The sequence below is a fragment of the Ursus arctos genome, unplaced genomic scaffold, assembly GCF_023065955.2.
Source record: "Ursus arctos isolate Adak ecotype North America unplaced genomic scaffold, UrsArc2.0 scaffold_24, whole genome shotgun sequence".
Taxonomy (NCBI): domain Eukaryota; kingdom Metazoa; phylum Chordata; class Mammalia; order Carnivora; family Ursidae; genus Ursus; species Ursus arctos.
The window spans coordinates 11402562-11409009 of NW_026622919.1; the positions used below are offsets into that span (position 1 = coordinate 11402562).

General features: G+C 43.3%; 1 long non-coding RNA gene across 1 annotated transcript; it reads right to left on the minus strand.

Annotated features, from left to right (window-relative positions):
* Positions 1-3509: 3509 nt before the first annotated feature.
* Positions 3510-4171, minus strand: LOC130544759 (uncharacterized). The gene is made up of 3 exons (XR_008961305.1): positions 4106-4171; positions 3894-3998; positions 3510-3676 (listed from the first exon to the last, which is right to left on the minus strand). It is a non-coding gene; the product is annotated as an uncharacterized LOC130544759 (long non-coding RNA).
* Between the last annotated feature and the right edge of the window lie 2277 nt (positions 4172-6448).

Sequence of the window (6448 nt, forward strand, 5' to 3'; positions counted from 1 at the left end):
GTCTGCTTCAGATATGGCTCCCTTGACTTGGCCCCATGGACTCCCATTTCAGCTTTATATACTGAAGCTGAATGAGTGTCTATAGGCTACAAGGGTTTGTTGCCCAACTGTCAGAGCATGACCCAGGATGGGTGTGGGAGCCTTGAAAATACGGCATGGCTTTGGCTCATTGCGAGTACTGGGGGGCCCAGGACTATTTGGGTGTCCCAACACTTTACAACTTTGCAGACACAGCATAAAAATTCAGTGTTTTTCACACCCATGGGGATGGCTATAGTAATTGTAAAAAATGAAAACAGAAACTAACAAATGTTGGCAAGGACATGGAGACACTGGAGGCCTCGTACGTTGCTATGGGAACGTAATATGGTTCAGCCTCTGTGGAAAACAGTTTTTCAGTTCCTCAAAAAGTGAGGGGCGCCTGGGTGGCTCAGTCGGTGAAGCGTCTGCCTTCGGCTCAGGTCATGATCTCAGGGTCCTGGGATGGAGCCCCACATCGGGCTCCCTTTCCCTCTGCTGCTCCCCCTGCTGGTGCTCTCTCGCATTCTCTCTCTCTCTCTCTCTCAAATAAATTTTTTAAAAATCTTTTTTAAAAATCTTAAAAAAAAAAAAAGTTAAACATGGAATTATCATATAGCCCAGCAATTCCACTCTGATATATAGATATAGATATAGATATAGATATAGATATAGATATAGATCTCCAAGTCAACTGGAAACAGGTACTCAAATAACCACCTGTACACTCAGGTTCATAGCACCCTTCACAATAGCCAAGAGGTAGAAACAACTCAAATGTCCATCAGCTGACAAATGGACAAATGAGGCCTGGTATATACATTTAATGGACTATTATTCAGCCACAAAAAAGACATGAAATCCTGACTAACACAGGCTATAACATCCATGTAGGATGAGCCTTGAAAGCATCACGCAACATAAAAGAAGCCAGACACAGAGGGTTACATATTGTATCACCTCATTTATAAGAAATATCCAGAACATTTTTAAAAAATAGTTGACAATATAGTCCTCAGCGCTTTCATTGATCGTACCCTGCTACACAAGACATTTCAGGCAGGGAGCAATATCTCAGCATTTGACTCACAGGATGTTATAGCGGAAAGTAATTATTTTGTCTGACTTTTCTTAAACTTTGTTTTCCAAAATACTGGGGGCGGATAAAGTTGTAGGTAGAGACCACCAAGTTCGCCCAGTCGATGCTAATTTTCTTAACTTGGTGTGGCAAGGGAAAGCACACACCCAAGGTACCGTGGGGTGTCTCAGTGGGAGGCTCTCGGAAGGGGCTTTTTGTAGGGTTTGGGTTTGCACTAAGTGATTCTGAGGTGGGAAGGGCAGAGGAAGAGACATCGGGCGAGGGTTGGAGGTGGTCGTGAAGTAGGGTGGTTTAATCATTGGGCATCTCCCAAATCTTTGTTCGGTGGGTGGGAGGGATGGAACAAGTCTGCAGAAAGCATTGATAACACAGACTTAATCATTCAGTGTTAGTCCCTTTGCGGCTGTGGTGTGTCCTTGGGAAAAACACTGTTTTCTGTTGGCTTTGTGGGAGCCTCATTTAACATCACAGTCTGCCTATCAGGGCTGACCTTCACTTTCTCAGGTCCCACAAGAAGTGAGTGGCTGTTTCTAGAAGAATGAGATCTACGTAAGGCTGAAAAGTACTTGTTAAACAATGTTACACAATAAACTGGGATTCCTGGAGTTCGTAAATGTGCTAAAGGGAATTGGAATCTACCAAGACACCTTTCATTTATTTTCAACACAGCTCCCTGAGTGATTCTGTTCAAATATAAGTCAAAAAGTCCAGTGGTTTCTCGCCCCTCCCCCACATGCCCAAGCATTATCATTCTGACCTCTTTTCCTATTTATCCACCCCTTCAATCTCTCCTCCAAACATCCTCACCTCCTCTATGCTCCTCCTGCCCAGGATACTTTTCCCCACACGTTCCCTTCTCTCCTTCAGGTCTTTGTTCAAATGGAACCTTCCAGGGACGCCTTCCCTGCCCACTCTTCATCAAACCTTCCCCTCCCCTCCCCCACAACCCCAACTGCTTTATTTTTCTTCTTGGCATTCATGGCCATCTGAGACACTCTCCATTCTATTTTTCTTGCCAGTGGTCTCTGGGCCCAATTAAGCGGGGATTTTTATTCATTTTTTCCTCATGTTGCATCCCTAAGACCTGGAACCCTGGCAGGCACGTAACAGGCACTGAATAAAAATGCGTCAAACGAGTGAATGGGCCAACCCCTTCCAAACTTCTCCTTCTGCAAGGGAGTGGTGAGTGAGGCCTCTGTATTTTCCATGTACAGATGGTAAAGAGGTTTTGGAAGAACCCATGGAAAGTCCGAGACTCTTCTCCCAGGGTTTCAGGATTAGCTCCCCATATCCTCTCCCTCAAGCCACTCTCTTCAAGATCCACCCACCAACCTGGAACTGAATACCACAGGTCACTAGATGGCACTGTTCACCAAGAATCATGGGATTCTCAGCCCTCTCCCCGGTTCCCCTAAGGCCTTTGAAATCACCTTTCGGCCCCAAGGCGAAAAATTCTAAGGACCGGTTACCTTTCTTCACACAAGCTCTCTAGACCAGGAAGAAACCCTGAGTCCTAGAGCACCACTTGTTAACTAGCTAACCCTGCCCAAGAGCACAGGTTAACCCTTTACCTGGTAGCAAAGGATGTTTCTAGGTGCATCTAGTAGTACCCGTGGCAAACCTAAGCCAGGCTTTGCCCCCCCCCCCCCCCCCCCCCCCACTGAAAAGCTCCAGGCTTGATGCCCTGCCCCTTGCACTTGGCCTGTGGCCCTGTTTGCGCAATCCTGCCTCGGTGTCTCCACCCTTGCCTCTCTGTCCCTTTAGAGAAAGGAGTATAGGTGAAGATGCCAATTCTGTCGCGAGCTTTGAGGCACACCAGTGTGAGGGGAAGCATGGAAGGAGAGGCGACCTGGAAATGCGGTGGAAGGGTGAGTGCAAACCACATCTCCATCACGGACTGCCCCAGGACCCTGAGCAGCTTATCCAACATCTCTTGACCTTGGTTTACGCAGCTGGGGGATGGAGATAAAAATCTCCAGGACAGGACATGTAGAAAGTATTAAATGAGAACACGTATGAGGCTTCAAGCCAAGCTTTCTATAAGGCTTTGTTTTCTGTTCCCAGATGTCACCTATATTTATACTTTTCAACTTAAGTCAGGGGCATTGGTTGACCTGACGAACACTTCTCTAGAATCCTGGCTGGGCTTAAGATGGCCCCGTGAACAAAAAGCTCCATGATTGAACCTCTCTACGTTGCCTTGACTAATAGACCATTAGCTCAAGGTATGTCTGCAAATGCACACATAGAAAGCTAACGTCTTCATGAACGTCAGCCGATGAGCAAGTATTTACGGAGGGCTTGTGATCTTGCTTCAGCATTTTAAGATTATTCTGGAAGCAAAAATAAGACAGATGGCGGAGAGAATGTAGACGAAGACACCAGTCTGCTCTTTAATGAAATACCATTGCTTCTTGCTCTTGAGAGGAAATACATGCGTTAAGGAATATTAGAATGGGAGTTGGTTTTTGCCAGATATAGTGGTTCCGTTTTGGGAGCAAAGGCACATTGTAGGGACTCTTCATTCACTGCAGCCAGGCTCTCCCACACAGATTGTGCCTGTGACAAGCAGCAAAAAAAAAGCCCAATTGTGCCTGCTGTTTAGCCATACCTCTGGCTGGGTACTTCCTGGTTGCCAATCTGATGGGATCACCTCCTTTCCCAGAAGTCACCCTACGTGCCAAGCCCTTACCTCCCACCCTAGAGTGGTAGGGTAGGGCTGACTCCTTGAGCTTGTGACACATCACCCTTCCCTCTCCCCACCCCCAAATCTTACGTATTCTGCATTGTCCCCAGGTCCTTCCTCCTTTATCCTTTTCTCAAAGTGCTACCATGCACTCTTTTCTTCCGGTTCTACTTCTCTCCGCTCACGTTCTGAGTGCTGAAACATATCAGAAAAGAAAAAAGGAGTTTATTTCCTGTGACTTCATTTTATAAAAATAGGCTGGGTTTTATACAAAGAAGGGGACAGGAGTGGTATTTGCTCACCTCGTAGTTACTCTAATTATAGACAGTTGGGTGTTGTGGGCAACCATACTGGGTGACATGAGGGTTGCGTCAGACAGGATGTGTCATTTCCAACTTCCCCTGTCATTGCCCTGTGCACTCCTCATCGGCATTTTAAAATTACAACCTGATTGCTGCACAAATAGAAAGGCTTCCCATTAGCTGAATTGTGGCCTGCAATTTTGTATTGCCAAGGATACTTAATTCCCAAGCTCAGCTTTATTCTTTCAGATTTTGCTGATTTACTGTTGCCCTAGAAATAATAGACATTTTGTCCGGGAAAAGATAGACACTTAGGCGTTTCGACTGGAAGAAGGACAAAAAGCTGAAATCTTGTTTTTCTTGTGGTAAAGTGTTGTATTCCCCTCTTCCTCCAGATAGCCTCTGCTTCTGTTATTTGGTGTTGAAATTTCTGTTCCAAGAATGTGGAAGGATTAGGATGCCATCAACCCAACATTTAAATCAGGAGTTTCCTCTCCCACAGAACCTGGAACTAGAACTTAGAAAAAGAAACATCAGCCTGACATTAAATGAATCCAACACCTCTGAATTTATTTGTAGTATTTTCTTTGGATTTTTTTTTTTTTTGAGGGTGGAGCCTCTCAAAGAGACTGCTTATGCCTTGAACAGAGGTCACACACTGGACCCCCCCCAAACCACATCCAGCCAGCTGGTATATTTAATTTGGCCCACACAGTGTTTTTTTAAAATAAGAATTGGTCATCAACATTATAAATTTTTACGTAAAAATATAGGTTTATGTAAAATAAATATTTATTTAAAATGTATTTATATAAAAATAAAGGTTTCTGTATTATCTTGGGAAAAATAAAACCAAATGAGGCAGCCCTGGGAGACATCAAGGGGTATCATTCACAGGAAAGGTGGGGCTGGGAAGATGATCAGTTTTCTCCCATACTTACATCTCTAGGCCTGAACCCTAATCCCAATGAGCATTCAGTTCTGCTATGTCAACGTGTAACTAATTGCATCTTCTTGGATACCTGCCCAAATATCTAGTTTCTGAAAGCAGCGCCATGAGCTTGCACCTTCCTAACCACGGAACCGGCTTTGACTCTTCCCTTCTCTTCCCTGCCATGCCACCCCTCCCCCATCAGCCACCGCGTTCTGTGGTTTATTCTCCCCAAACTTCACTGAGCAATGCGATAGCTACCAGCCACATAGGTACTTAAAATGTGGCTGGCGTAAAATGAGATATGTTCTAAGTGAAAAGAATACATTGCATTTTAAATAATTAGGCTTTAACAAAATCTAAACTAGCCAATTAATATTTTTGCCTTGATTATCCATTAAAATGAGATTTTTGACACATTGTGTTAAGTATATTATTAAAGTTCATTTATTCATTTCTTTTTACCTTTTTTAATGTGGCTTCTAGAAAACTTAAAATTACAAATGGTGTTCACAACTGTGGCTGACTCTTTCTTCCTTTCTCTCTTTCTTTCTTTCTTTCTTTCTTTCTTTCTTTCTTTCACTCATTAACTTTCTATTGGAAAGCATTGCCTCAAAATAGCTCTTCATGTAACATGTTAGTGGTGCAAATTATAGCTACAATGGCAATTATATTACAATATATAAGTATGAAATCAACATGCTATACACCTTAAATTTACACAATGTTATATATCAAATATATGTCAAATATATTTCAATAGAAAAAAAGTTTCTTTTGGGTTTGTTTTAACCTTTCTAGCCTGCATGTCATGTCCCTTCAGTCCTAGAATTTCACATTAGCCTAGGCTATTCCCCTTCTAATCTATTCTGCACACCCTGGCCGAGTTTATCTGCCTAAAACACTGCTTTTATCATGAAACGCTCCTGCTCAAAAACTAACATCAGTTTCCAACTCTAGCCCATGAAGTCCAAACTACTGAGAATAACAGCTTCCACCGTAAAAACCTTACTCCACACTTTAATTCTCCAAACAACCCAGCACCTAGCCTACCAGACTCCTGGTTTTCTAAATGGCTGAGCTGGGAGTGGTGAGAAGCATCTTTGATCCAAGAGGTAACAAAGATGATGCAGTTAAAACATCCAAATAGAAGTTATTTTCACTTAGGATGGTTTATACAACACCTCACAATCAACTAAAGAGCAACCAGCATCTGCGGATCTATGAGCTGAACTATTTTTATACCAGTTGAAAGAATAATAGCATTGAGTGAAGAAACTTGTACTTGCACATCAGAAAACCCAAACCAGAAATGCAACCAGAAAAGCTTACGTGAAATAGTGCTCTTCACTCATCCATTATAGGTTCAGGTTTCCAAAGTGTGTGTGTGTGTGTGTGTGTGTGTGTGTGTA